The sequence below is a fragment of the Sturnus vulgaris genome, chromosome 17 (assembly GCF_052056855.1).
Source record: "Sturnus vulgaris isolate bStuVul1 chromosome 17, bStuVul1.hap1, whole genome shotgun sequence".
In the NCBI taxonomy this organism is placed as follows: Eukaryota; Metazoa; Chordata; class Aves; order Passeriformes; family Sturnidae; genus Sturnus; species Sturnus vulgaris.
Window position 1 is genome coordinate 2,151,906 of NC_142259.1, and position 14,569 is coordinate 2,166,474.

The window sequence follows — 14,569 nt, forward strand, 5'->3', positions numbered from 1 at the left end:
CCCAAGGGAATTAAAATCGGACAATGGCCCGGCGTATGCTTCCACGACCTTCCGGGCGTTCCTGCAGAGGTGGGGAATTAAACATAAGACTGGCATCCCGTATTCCCCTGCAGGTCAGGGTATGGTTGAGCGTGCCCACCAAACCCTCAAACGAGTCCTGGAGCAGCAACAGGGCCATACTAAATTCAATACGCCTCATACTAAATTACATAAACCCCTTTTTACCATCAACTTTCTTAAGTGCTCCTTCGAAGAGCTGAGTCCTCCCATTGTGAGGCATTTTGTGAACTCTTCACCATTATGCTTGAGAAAACACCCTCCCGTAATGGTGAAGAACCCGGAGACCGGTGAAACAGAGGGCCCACATGAGTTGGTCACCTGGGGTCGCGGGTACGCTTGCGTATCCACGCCCTTTGGTTTGAGGTGGTGTCCTAGGGTGATGTTATGGTGTTTGTATCTCCAATCGTGTGTTCTGATTATGTTTGGTATTATGTCCTGTGCTTCCAGGACTGACTCTGAACGTGGAGCTTTGTTTTGTCTTGTTATCAGCCGGCTCACCTCCCCCATGGTCTATGTTTAGGAGAGGTTTTAGCTCGGCTTGCCTGCTTGCTTGCCTGCTTGCTCGCTTCTGCCTCTTTTTCTTTCCTTCGCTTTGCCCTTGCTTTTGCTTATTAGTTAGTTCAGCTAGGCACTCCAACTTTTTCCCTGGACTGTTTTCTCTTCCACCCCGTCCCCTCCCTCTCCTGGATACCATCTGAACCCGTTCTGTACAGGGACCTGGGAAACCCCAAGAAACACCGGGAGTCTACATTCTGTCACCTGCAGCAGTCATCCCCAGCGCCAGAGACTGATAACTGAGCGACCACTCGCCAGAGAGACTGAGTTTGTCATCCCTTCAGAACGGTGAAAGAGTTTTTTTTGTCAGCTGGTGTTCTTTTTTTCCCTGTGCTGGGGAGTGTCTTGCTTGTTAAATAAACAGGCTTTTTTCCCACTCTTCTCTGAGGAAATTCTTCCCGAACCCGGTGGTGGGGAGGAGTCGTGGGGTTTGCTGTCTGGGGGCTCCTTCTGGAGGTTTTCCCCCAAATTTGGCCTAAACCAGGACAGGTGGGTCCCTCAAAGGTGGGTCCAGCCCTATACTGCCAGTCAGGGGCATCTGTCAGGGCCAACCTCCAGAGATATAAGATACGCAGCGCTTCGTTGTCGCTGGCGCCCCTCCCTGGAATATCAAGGGTCCCCCAGTGGGCAGGGCAGCCCCTTCTCCAATTTGTTTCCTCCCCCTGAAGTTCACGATTTATTTGAGTAACCTGTTTCCTTTTCTTGTTCTGTTTTAGTCAGCCACCCGGAGCCCCAGGATGTGGTATGCCCTTGTCATCTGGGCGTACCTTTGCCAGTCTTTGGTGGAGTGGATAGTCCAGCAGCCGAGGAAAAACGTGTGGGTCACCCTGGCCCAGGCCACGCAGCAGGACCATCTCTGCCTGTCAACTGTGGCAACAGGGAATCCACTTTCAACCTGCCTGGTGGGGATCCCATTTCAGCCTGACGAACATCCCAAAACGATCATCAGTATGAGGAACAACTTGAACGCCTGGCGGTGGCACCCCTCCTATGCCTCCTATCCTATGACCAACCCCCTCTGGGTGTGGCGTGAGTGGTCGAAAGACCTTCCCAAAGCACCCGAGGAGCCTCAAGAATTAGAGTTGCTTGGTTCAGCCCCATCCCCTTTTTGTGTTCAGAATCATTATAGACGGTCCAAACCCGAATCTTACCTAAACGTTATCCAGCCTAACCTTGAGTACAGAGCTGCCGCGTGGTGCAACACCACCTCCCAGACTGAGGGGGCCCCTGTGGACCAACCTCGTCAGCTCGGTAAGGGGGTCTTCTTGATCTGTGGCGACCGGGCGTGGGCAGGCATCCCCTCTCGCCTGATAGGAGGGCTGTGCACCATTGGGCCACTGACCCTGTTTTCGCCTAACCAAACCCAAATTTTGAATTGGAAATCTAAAAACACAAAATTGGCTATCCAAAAGAGAGAGGCACACAATTTGGACGAAAATTGCAACGCAGATGTTTTTCATTGGTCAAAGTCCAAAAGAGTTGCTGTCTCCATCTTTTTACCATGGCTGGCAGCAGCTAAAGCCCTAGGTGAATTGGGCCTCCTAGAGTGCTGGGTAGCAAAACAGGCAAATCTTACGTCTGCGGCCCTGAGCGACCTCCTAGCAGATGAGGAAATTACCAGGCAGGCGACACTACAAAATCGGGCCGCAATAGATTTCCTGTTGCTCGCGCATGGCCATGGCTGCGAGGACTTTGAGGGCCTCTGCTGTCTCAACTTGTCATCTCGGAGCAGCAGTGTCCACTCCCAAGATCCAGCAAATACATGGCCTCGTCACGAACATCAAGGAGGAATCCGAGGACTGGCTGAGAAACATCTTTAAAGGCTGGGAACTTTTGGGATGGCTGGCTTCAGTTGTTAAAACCATTATTTCTGTTGTCCTTGTTATTATTCTTGTTGGTATTGCCATCCCCGTTATTAAGACCTTAGTTATTCGCAGCATCTCGCCAACATCCCAAGTTAACTGCGCAGAGGTTGGCCTGTCCCAGAGTGGGATCTTGAAGATCCCCCAGCTGGTGAAGAAATGGAAGCAATTGAAGAAGAGGAGGACGGGCCCACCTCTGGTGAGGAGTTTGAAAATGACACCTCTGTTTAAAAAGAAAGGGGGAGATGTTGTGTTGTGTTGTTTAATGTTCATTTTTCTCATATGTTTTTGGTTTGTCTCAGTTTCATCCCCCTGAGTTATATATGTACTGGTTTAGTCCTTTCCCGCCTCCCCATCTGTCCTTCAACCCTAAACCACTCCCAGTTTCTAGATCCTTCCCTGTCCCTCACCCTAATCCCTGCAACTAGCCTTGTCAATCCTCCCTGAACCCTGCCCCAAGTTCAAGAAAGTTCTCCCTACTTCGTTAAATGATTGGTTGTTGAACCCCGGTTGACACCCACATGTTTCCCTACTGGTTCAATGTATCCCTTCCCCCGCCTTCTGTACCTCCCGCTGTTAACCGCAATTGGTCGAAGTGTGTACCCTCCCCTTGCGCCTCCCCCGTATTTAAGCCTGTGCAGAACCTCTCAAACCGCCTTTTTGTGGTTCCCTCTCCCAACCTCCAGACCTGCTACCTGCTCCTCCAATAAATTCCTTCCCCCAGAACCGGGAAAGGTGTCTCCTGCGCCTCTTTGTCCCTCCTAGACAGATCGCCCAGGCATAGCTATCGCTATACCTCTTCTGCGGCTCCCAGAGTGGTGCCAGGGAGAGGCCACTCACCAACGCGGGCTTCTTGGAGCCAGCTGGTAGCCCAGGTGAAGTGGGCATTGGGTGGAAGACGCGTCAAATTTCTATGATGTCTATGATGTGCATATAATGTCTATACTGTCTAGGATGTGTATTTAATGTCTACGATGTCTATGATGCCTATGATGTGGATTTAATGTCTATAATGTCTATGATGTCTATGAAATGGATTTAATGTCCATGATGACTATGATGTGGATTTAACCTCTATACTTTCTATGATGTGGATTTAATGTCTATGATGTCTATGATGTCTATGATGTCTATGATGTCTATGATGTCATTTTAATGTCTATACTGTCTATAATAGCCAGATGCCACTCGCTTTGGAGAAGAACTATAAAAGAGCGACCCTCTGGAAAAGACCCTTTGAGATCTCTCCACTGATGAAGACCCGTCTACCCCCTGGAGAAGACCCCTGAGATCTCCCCATGGACGAAGACTCGTCTATAGGATGACCCGTGAGGACGCCCGTCTCGTCTGTTGGTAGCTATTTTCCCAGCCCTTCCTTTCCTTCCTGTCTTGGTTTGAAAGACAGGTATCTGCTAAGGAAAGGCAAGGGCCCCTTTCCTGAGATGCAGAATGCAACCCCCTCCCTGTTAATTATTTTAGGTCCAAATCAGAAACCTTGAGGCAGGAGGTGTGGGGATAAGGGTAACAGTTCTTTACTGATATCCAACAAGGCTGAAAAAAACAACAGCAGGTATAAAAATTGGCAACAGAACAGAACAGTCTAGCTCTTCTTCAGTCCCTTTTGTCCGCAGGCTGTTTCCCTGTGCTCAGTTACTGGTGCTGTGGGCAGGGCAGGTCCCGCGCAGTTGAAGAGGGCTGGGTGATGGCGGCAGCAGCCCAGGGGTGAGAGAGATGGGGAAAGTTACTCCCCCCTCATGGTGTCGGTCGTGGTGCTCAGCAGAGTGTCCGGAGATAGTAGGGTGAGATGGGAGAGCAGCAGAGCTATGTCCAGTGGCAGGGAGCGTGGATCTCAGTGCTGGGATAGCAGGGGAGATGCCAGACCGGAGCCCGGGCTGTCCTCCCACTCCACGAACCAAGCGAGAGAGAGAGAGAGAGAGTTCCCCGCTCCAGACCCCCGTCCACCTTTCCTTTTCCAGTTCCCCCCCGACTCCCCCTCCACCCACCCCCCTACGACAGAACATTATCTGTCGTTTTAAGGTGTAGCCACAATTACTTAGCATAACAATGGGAGAAAATTCCACAGAAAGAAAAGGAAACAATTCAACCTCCAACACTTCCTGTCTCCCTATACTTTGTTTCCTATACCTCTCCCCTTTACCGTAAGTGAATTGTTGGCATTTGATGAAATGCATTGCTGTTGTTGAATAAACTGATTTTCTGCTGTTGAATAAACTGATTTTGTCCCCTGCATTTTGCCTGTTTGCACTTTTAAGATCAAAAGAACCATCACGACCCCCGCTCTGCATTAATAGCGGATTATGACACTCCCCCAGACCACCAAAACCTCCCCAGAGACCTCCTAACCCTTGTTGTGCTGGTGGATGAGTGGCTCTATGCGTTTGGAGGTGGGGAGGTGGCTCGGAGATCTTGGGTGAATCCTAGGGGGATTTGGGGCCGCTACAGGACCTGGGGGCCTGGGGAGTTTGGGGGAGTTGGGGGAAATTCAGAATGTGGGGGTGTCCTAGGGTGATGTTATGGTGTTTGTATCTCCAATCGTGTGTTCTGATTATGTTTGGTATTATGTCCTGTGCTTTCAGGACTGACTCTGAAAGTGAAGCTTTGTTTGGTCTTGTTATCAGCCGGCTCACCTCCCCCATGGTCTATGTTTAGGAGAGGTTTTGGCTTGCTTGCTTGCTTGCTTGCTTACTTGCCTGCTTGCTCGCTTCTGCCTCTTTTTCTTTCCTTCGCTTTGCCCTTGCTTTTGCTTATTAGTTAGTTCAGCTAGGCACTCCAACTTTTTCCCTGGACTGTTTTTTTTTTTCACCCTTTCCCCTCCCTCTCCTGGATACCATCTGAACCTGTTCCGGCCGGGGACCTGGGAAACCCCAAGAAACACCGGGAGTCTACACTCTGTCACCTGCAGCTGTCATTCCCCAGCGCCAGAGACTGATAACTGGGCGACCACTCGCCAGAGAGACTGAGTTTGTCATTCCTTCAGAACGGTGAAAGAGTTTTTTTTGTCAGCTGGTGTTGTCTTTTTCCCTGTGCTGGGGAGTGTTTTGCTTGTTAAATAAACAGTTTTTTTCCCCCACTCTTCTCTGAGGAAATTCTTCCCGAACCCGGTGGTGGGGGGGATGAGTCGTGGGGTTTGCTGTCTGGGGGCTCCTTCTGGAGGTTTTCCCCCAAATTTGCCCTAAACCAGGACAAATATTTTGGCGCCCAAAGTGGGGCTTGAAAAAGTGGGAAAAAAACCCTGGTCTAATAATAATTTGCTTCAAATTACTTTGTGTTGGTATAGAGCAGTTATTGGCTATGTTGTTGAAATTCATGTCTTTTGGGGTGCAGGCCTGCATGTGTTCTTGGACCCTAGGGTTTTTTTGAGGTCTTAATAACTCTGTGGTCCTTAGGTTTATTTTCTTATCCAGAAATAGCTCCGGTATTGTCCCTAATACTTAGTTTCTGTAGCAGAGGAGCATTGACCAGAATATCCATTGGGCTGGGCTTGGTTTTAATGGCCTGCAGGAGATTTATAAAGGTGCTGGAGTCTGTTCCAGGAATGTATGGTTCTTGGTTATGGTTGTGCACTCAGTTTGTTAGAGGAGAACCAGGGGATGAGGCTTTTCAGCCTTTGTTTTCCTTCTTCTCCTCTGAATTTGTTACATCCTTATTAGAGAATGTTCAGTTCCCCCTGAGTGTTAAAGAGACCATCTTTCTGGTGTTTAATATGGTAAGGTTTCTCTATACAGTTTGCAGTTTCTCTAGAATGAGAGCTGAGATTTCTAGAGGGGCTGAGACCCCCTGACCCCAGAGTAGAGCCAGGCGTGAGAAATCCTGAGTGGTGTGGGAAATGGGAGGATATGGGCCAAATCTTAAAGGAATGTTCTGACCCTACATCCTGAGATTTTCCATGTGAACAAATTCAGCTGAGGTGGCAAAGTACCTGAAAGAGAAGTGCCATGATAATTCTAAGGAGAAGAAGATCATTGCAGTGAGCTGGGCCCTGGCATATGCTTATCGTACCCTGCTAGATACTGTAGGGCAGCAGACAGAGGAAGGGGGACAGGCAGATAAATCAGCCACTATCCCAGTCACTCAGGCTGCAGCCAACACCCCAGGCTCGAGGCCAACCACTACACCAGACAGTGAGCCTAAGCCAGCAGCTAAACCTGTCAGTAAGCCTCAACCAATGGCTGTTGCTACCAGCACGAGAAGTGGAAAGTGCACAGACAAGACGGATCGACCAGTGGATGACGATGATGATGATGATGCAGGAGAAGGACCCTCAACGCCTCCTGACATAAAACCAGGAGTCAAAGCAACTGGTACAAGATCAGAGGCCAATACTGAGTCCTTTTCCCTAAAGGACCTCCGTGGCCTAAGAAAGGATTACACCCGACGACCTGATGAGTCTATAATTAGTTGGTTGGTCCGTCTTTGGGATGCTGCAGGCGAGGCTACAATTCTGGACGGCACTGAAGCCAGGCATTTGGGATCCCTGTCACATGATCCTGTCATCGACCAAGGAATGATGAGGGGGCCTAACCCTCACAGCTTCTGGGCACGGGTCCTGGACAGTGTAGCACAAAGATACCTGTGTGCAGATGATCTTTATATGCAGCAGACCCAGTGGAAGACGATAGAACAAGGGATCCAATGCCTGAGAGAAATGGCAGTGGCAGAGATTTTCTTCTCAGGTGACATAACAACTAGGAATCCGGACTTGGTACCGTGTACATCTGTGATGTCGTGATAAGTTGTACGGCTTGGGCCCCATGAATACGCTTCTGCTTTAGCAATAATGAAGCGGGACGAGAGGGATGAGACCGTGCTTGATATGGCAAAGAAGCTCCGAGCATATGCAGATGCCGTGCATGGCCCAACACATGCCAGAATTGCAGCTGTGGAAACACGTCTGCAGAAATTAGAAGACAAGATAGAGGAGAATCATAAAAGACTCAGGGAGGAGATTAAAGAGGACCTTCTCCAAATCTCAGCAGTACAAATTAGAGGCCCTGGTATCCAACGCAGACATTCCCCTGATGGGGAGAGGAGGTACACCCCACGAGCTGAGCTGTGGTTCTTCCTACGTGATTGCGGAGAAAACATGAGGAGATGGGATGGAAAATCTACTGCTGCTCTGGCACAACGGGTGCGTGAATTGAAGGAAGGCAAGACCCAAAGAGGAAGTTCCACCAAAAGGAGAGCAGCTCCAGTTGCCCGTAGCCAAGCTGCCAAGTATGATGATGATGATGATGATGATATGTCAGATCCCCTTGAAGGAACCTCTAAGACATATGCCCAAGGAAAGAAGGATAAACAGGCTTAGAGGGGCCCTGCCTCTAGCCAGGGAGAGGCGAGGGAAAACTGTGTTTTCTGGACTGTGTGGATTCGTTGGCCTGGTACATCGGAACCACAAAAGTATAAAGCTTTGGTTGCTACTGGTGCACAATGCACATTAGTCCCATCAAGATATGTGGGGGCAGAATCTGTCTCTATTGCTGGTGTGACAGGTGGACCACAGGACTTCACCTTGGTGGAAGCTGATGTGAGCTTGACTGGACATGAATGGAAAAAACATCCTATTGTGACTGGCCCAGAGGCCCCATGCATTTTGGGCATAGATTACCTCCGAAGGGGGTATTTTAAAGACCCAAAGGATTCAGGTGGGCATTTGGGATAGCAGCTGTGGTGACAGAGGGCATCCAGCAATTGAACACCTTGCCTGGACTGTCTGAGAATCCAAGTACAGTAGGACTTCTGAAGGGAGAAGAGCAAAAGGTACCAATTGCCACTTCCACAGTGCATTGCCAACAATATAGAACACCTCGAGATGCTGTGGTTCCATAAGAGGATTCGAGAGCTGGAGAGCCAAGGGGTGGTCAGCAAAACCCACTCACCCTTCAACAGCCCCATCTGGCCTGTGCATAAATCTGAAGGAGAATGGAGATTAACCGTGGACTATCATGCATTGAATGAAGTGACTCCACCACTGAGTGCTGCTGTGCCGGACATGCTGGAACTGCAGTACGAGCTGGAGTCCAAGGCAGCAAAGTGGTACGCCACCATTGACATCGCCAATGCATTCTTCTCCATTCCTCTGGCAGCAGAATGCAGGCCTCAGTTCGCTTTCACATGCAGGGGAGTGCAGTACACCTGGAATCGACTGCCCCAGGGGTGGAAGCACAGTCCCACCATCTGTCATGGACTGATCCAGACTACACTAGAAAAGGGTGAGGCTCCAGAACATTTACAATATATTGATGATATCATAGTGTGGGGGAAAACAGCAGCAGAAGTGTTCGAGAAAGGAGAGAGAATCATCCAAATCCTCCTAGAAGCCGACTTTGCCATTGTCCTGGTTTTGGGCAAATTTGGGGGAAAACCTCCAGAAGGAGCCCCCAGACAGAAAACCCCACGACTCCTCCCCCCCACCCCACCGGGTTTGGGAAGAATTTCCTCAGAGAAGAGTGGGAGAAAAAACCTGTTTATTTAACAAGCAAGACACTCCCCAGCACAGGGAAAAAAGACAACACCAGCTGACAAAAAAACCTCTTTCACCATTCTGAAGGGATGACAAGTTCAGTCTCTCTGGCGAGTGGTCGCTCAGTTATCAGTCTCTGGCGCTGGGGATGACTGCTGCAGGTGACAGAGTGTAGACTCCCGGTGTTTCTTGGGGTTTCCCAGGTCCCCGTCCAGAACAGGTTCAGATGGTATCCAGGAGAGGGAGAGGAAAGGGTGGAAAAAAACAAACAGTCCAGGGAAAAAGTTGGACTGCCTAGCTGAACTAACTAATAAGGAAAAAGCAAGGGCAAAGCGAAGAAAAGAAAAAGAGGCAGAAGCGAGCAAGCAGGCAAGCAAGCAGGCAAGCAAGCAAGCAGGCAAGCAAGCAAGCACGCAAGCAAGCAAACCGAGCTAAAACCTCTCCTAAACACAGACCATGGGGGAGGTGAGCCGGCTGATAACAAGACAAAACAAAGCTTCACTCTCAGAGTCAGTCCTGGAAGCACAGGACATAATACCAAACATAATCAGAACACACGATTGGAGATACAAACACCATAACATCACCCTAGGACATTCCACCCCTTATCTCCATATCGTGAACATACTAAACAGCATGTAAAAACGTCAGCAAGTAGAAATTTCCCTCTTTCACTTACTCAAATACATTTCCTTCCATCTCACTTGCTCAGACCTTTGACACTTACACATTTCCTTCTATCTCATGCTGCCTCACCCCACAATCAGATCTCCCTGAGGCACACATCGTGTTGTTCCATCTCTCTGCATTATCCACCATGTACAACCTGGTCCTTGAGCAAAGACAATCCCACGAATGGGTTTGTCTGTTCTCGGGGCAGAATTGATCCAAACTGCCTTCCCTAACAAACCTCTGATATGTGCCACTGGGACTTTGTCTCCATCTACTATATTCAGGGACTCAGACTGGGCAGGGCCCGCTCGGTTGGTGGAACCCCGGGTGTTAACTAACCAAGTGGCCTTTGCTAAATGCTGCTCCCAGTTTTTGAAAGATCCCCCACCCAATGCTCCCAAGGTGGTTTTTAACAGTCCATTGTACCTTTCCACTTTCCCTGCAGCTGGTGCATGGTAGGGGATATGGTACACCCACTCAATGCCATGTTCCCTAGCCCAAGTGTTGATAAGGCTATTCTTGAAATGAGTCCCATTGTCTGACTCAATCCTCTCAGGGGTGCCATGCCTCCAAAGGACCTTCTTTTCAAGGCCCAGGATGGTGTTACGGGCTGTAGCGTGAGACACAGGGTAGGTCTCCAACCATCCAGTGGTGGCTTCCACCATGGTCAGTACATAGCGCTTGCCTTGGCGTGTCTGGGGCAGTGTGATGTAATCAATCTGCCAGGCCTCTCCATACTTGTACTTGGACCACCGCCCCCCATACCTGAGGGGCTTCACCCGCTTGGCCTGCTTGATGGCAGCGCACGTCTCACAGTCATGGATAACTTGAGAAATACTGTCCGTGGTTAGATCTACCCCTGGGTCTTGTGCCCACTTATAGGTGGCATCTCTACCCTGGTGGCCTGAGGCATCATGGGCCCATCGTGCTAGGAACAACTCTCCCTTGTGTTCCCAATCAAGGTCTATCTTTGACACCCCTATCTTTGCAGCCTGATCTACCTGCTGATTGTTTTGCTGCTCTTCATTAGCCCTACTTCTGGGAACATGGGCATCTACATGGCGAACCTTCACAGGTAATTTCTCTAACCGGGTAGCGATGTCTTTCCACTCTTCGGCAGCCCAAATTGGTTTTCCTCTACGCTGCCAGTTAGCCTCTTTCCATCTCTCTAACCATCCCCACAGAGCATTGGCTACCATCCATGAATCGGTATAAAGGTAAAGCTTTGGCCACTTTTCTCTTTCTGCAATGTCTAGGCCAGTTGAACTGCTTTGAGTTCAGCAAGTTGACTGGATCCACCCTCTCCTTCAGTGGCCTCTGCTACCCGTCGTGTGGGGCTCCATACGGCTGCTTTCCACCTCCGATTCATCCCCACAATGCGACAGGAACTGTCGGTGAATAGAGCATAGCGTGTTTCCTCTGCTGGCAGTTGGTTATATGGTGGAGCTTCTTCAGCCCGTGTCACTGGTTCTTGTTCCTCATCTGTGACACCAAAACTTTCACCTTCAGGCCAATTTGCAATGACTTCCAAAATCCCAGGGCATTTCAGTTTTCCAATCCGGGCGCGCTGTGTAATGAGGGCAATCCACTTGCTCCATGTAGCACTGGTGGCATGGTGGGTGGAGGGAACCTTTCCTCTGAACATCCACCCCAGCACCGGTAGTCGGGGTGCCAGGAGGAGTTGTGCTTCTGTGCCAACCACCTCTGAGGCTGCTTGGACTCCTTCGTAGGCGGCCAAGATCTCCTTCTGTGTTGGGGTGTAGTTAGCTTCAGACCCTCTGTAGCTCTGACTCCAAAATCTTAATGGTCGGCCTCGAGTCTCACCAGGCACCTTCTGCCACAGGCTCCAGGACAGACCATGGCTCCCGGCTGCAGAGTAGAGCACGTTCTTCACATCTGGTCCCGTCCTGACTGGGCCAAGGGCTACTGCATGAGCAATTTCCTGCTTTATCTGGGCAAAAGCTTGTTGCTGCTCAGGGCCCCAATGGAAATCGTTCTTCTTGCGGGTGACCAGGTAAAGAGGGCTCACGATCTGACTGTACTCAGGAATGTGCATCCTCCAAAAACCTATGGCGCCTAAGAAAGCTTGTGTCTCCTTCTTGTTGGTTGGTGGGGACATAGCTGTGATTTTGTTGATGACATCAGTAGGAATCTGACGCCGTCCATCTTGCCACTTCACTCCCAGGAACTGGATCTCTTGAGCAGGTCCCTTAACTTTACTCTTCTTGATGGCGAAGCCGGCTTCCAGGAGGATTTGGATGATTCTCTCTCCTTTCTTGAACTCTTCTGCTGCTGTGTTCCCCCACACAATGATATCATCAATATATTGTAAATGTTCTGGAGCCTCACCTTTTTCTAGTGTAGTCTGGATCAGTCCATGGCAGATAGTAGGACTGTGCTTCCACCCCAAAAGACATGAATTCCAACAACATAGCCAATAACTGCTCTATACCAACACAAAAGAATTTGAACCAAAATATTATTATTAGAACCGGGTTTTTTCCCACTTTCTCAAGCCCCACGTTGGGCGCCAATATATTTGTCCTGGTTTTGGGCAAATTTGGGGGAAAACCTCCAGAAGGAGCCCCCAGACAGCAAACCCCACGACTCCTCCCCCCCACCCCACCGGGTTTGGGAAGAAATTCCTCAGAGAAGAGTGGGAGAAAAAAACTGTTTATTTAACAAGCAAGACACTCCCCAGCACAGGGAAAAAAGACAACACCAGCTGACAAAAAAACTCTTTCACCGTCCTGAAGGGATGACAAGTTCAGTCTCTCTGGCAAGTGGTCGCTCAGTTATCAGTCTCTGGCGCTGGGAATGGCTGCTGCAGGTGACAGAATGCAGACTCCCGGTGTTTCTTGGGGTTTCCCAGGTCCCCGGCCGGAACAGGTTCAGATGGTATCCAGGAGAGGGAGGGGAAAGGGTGAAAAAAAAAAACAGTCCAGGGAAAAAGTTGGAGTGCCTAGCTGAACTAACTAATAAGCAAAAGCAAGGGCAAAGCGAAGGAAAGAAAAAGAGGCAGAAGCGAGCAAGCAGGCAAGCAAGCAGGCAAGCAAGCAGGCAAGCAAGCAAGCAAACCGAGCTAAAACCTCTCCTAAACATAGACCATGGGGGAGGTGAGCCGGCTGATAACAAGACAAAACAAAGCTTCACTCTCAGAGTCAGTCCTGGAAGCACAGGACATAATACCAAACATAAACAGAACACACGATTGGAGATACAAACACCATAACATCACCCTAGGACAGCCATCAAGAAGAGTAAAGTTAAGGGACCTGCTCAAGAGATCCAGTTCCTGGGAGTGAAGTGGCAAGATGGACGGCGTCAGATTCCTACTGATGTCATCAACAAAATCACAGCTATGTCCCCACCAACCAACAAGAAGGAGACACAAGCTTTCTTAGGCGCCATAGGTTTTTGGAGGATGCACATTCCTGAGTACAGTCAGATCGTGAGCCCTCTTTACCTGGTCACCCGCAAGAAGAACGATTTCCATTGGGGCCCTGAGCAGCAACAAGCTTTTGCCCAGATAAAGCAGGAAATTGCTCATGCAGTAGCCCTTGGCCCAGTCAGGACGGGACCAGATGTGAAGAACGTGCTCTACTCTGCAGCCGGGAGCCATGGTCTGTCCTGGAGCCTGTGGCAGAAGGTGCCTGGTGAGACTCGAGGCCGACCATTAAGATTTTGGAGTCAGAGCTACAGAGGGTCTGAAGCTAACTACACCCCAACACAGAAGGAGATCTTGGCCGCCTACGAAGGAGTCCAAGCAGCCTCAGAGGTGGTTGGCACAGAAGCACAACTCCTCCTGGCACCCCGACTACCGGTGCTGGGGTGGATGTTGTCTCGGTTTGAAAGACAGGTATGGTCTAAGGAAAGGCAGGAGCCCCTTTTCTGCGATGCAGAGTGCAATCCCCCTCCCTTTTAATTATTTTAGGTCCAATTCAGACACCTTCAGGCAGGAGATATGGGGATGAGAATAACAGTTCTTTACTGGTATTTAACAAAGCAGAAAAAAACAACAACAGCTATAAAAATTGGCAACAGAAACAGTCTAGCTCCACTCCAGTCCCTTCTGGCCGCAGGCCGTCTCCCTGTGCTGTTACCGGTGCTGTGGGGGCAGGGCAGGTCCCGCGCAGTTGAAGAGGGCTGGGTGATGGCGGCCGCGGCCCAGGGGTGAGCGGGGATGGGGAAAGTTACTCCCCCCTCACGGTGTTGGTCGTGGTGCTCAGCAGAGTGTCCGGAGGTAGTAGGGTGAGCTGGGAGAGCAGCGGAGCGATGTCCAAAGGCAGGGAGCGTGGATCTCAGCGCTGGGATGACAGGGGAAAATGCCAGAGCAGAGCCCAGGTTCTCTTCCCACTCCAGGAGCCAAGCGAGAGCCAGTCCCCCGCTCCAGACCCCCCTATCCCACCTTTCCTTTTCCGGTTCCCCCCCCCCCCCCTCTCCCTCCAGCCACCCCCCTACGAGAGAACATTATCTGTCGTTTTAAGGTGTAGCCACAATTACTTAGCATAACAATGGGAGAAATTCCACAGAAAGAAAAGCAAAGCATTCAACCCCCAACAGATGTTCAGAGGAAAGGTTCCCTCCACCCACCATGCCACCAGTGCTACATGGAGCAAGTGGATTGCCCTCATTACACAGCGCGCCCGGATTGGAAAACTGAAATGCCCTGGGATTTTGGAAGTCATTGCAAATTGGCCTGAAGGTGAAAGTTTTGGTGTCACAGATGAGGAACAAGAACCAGTGACACGGGCTGAAGAAGCTCCACCATATAACCAACTGCCAGCAGAGGAAACACGCTATGCTCTATTCACCGACGGTTCCTGTCGCATTGTGGGGATGAATCGGAGGTGGAAAGCAGCCGTATGGAGCCCCACACGACGGGTAGCAGAGGCCACTGAAGGAGAGGGTGGATCCAGTCAACTTGCTGAACTCAAAG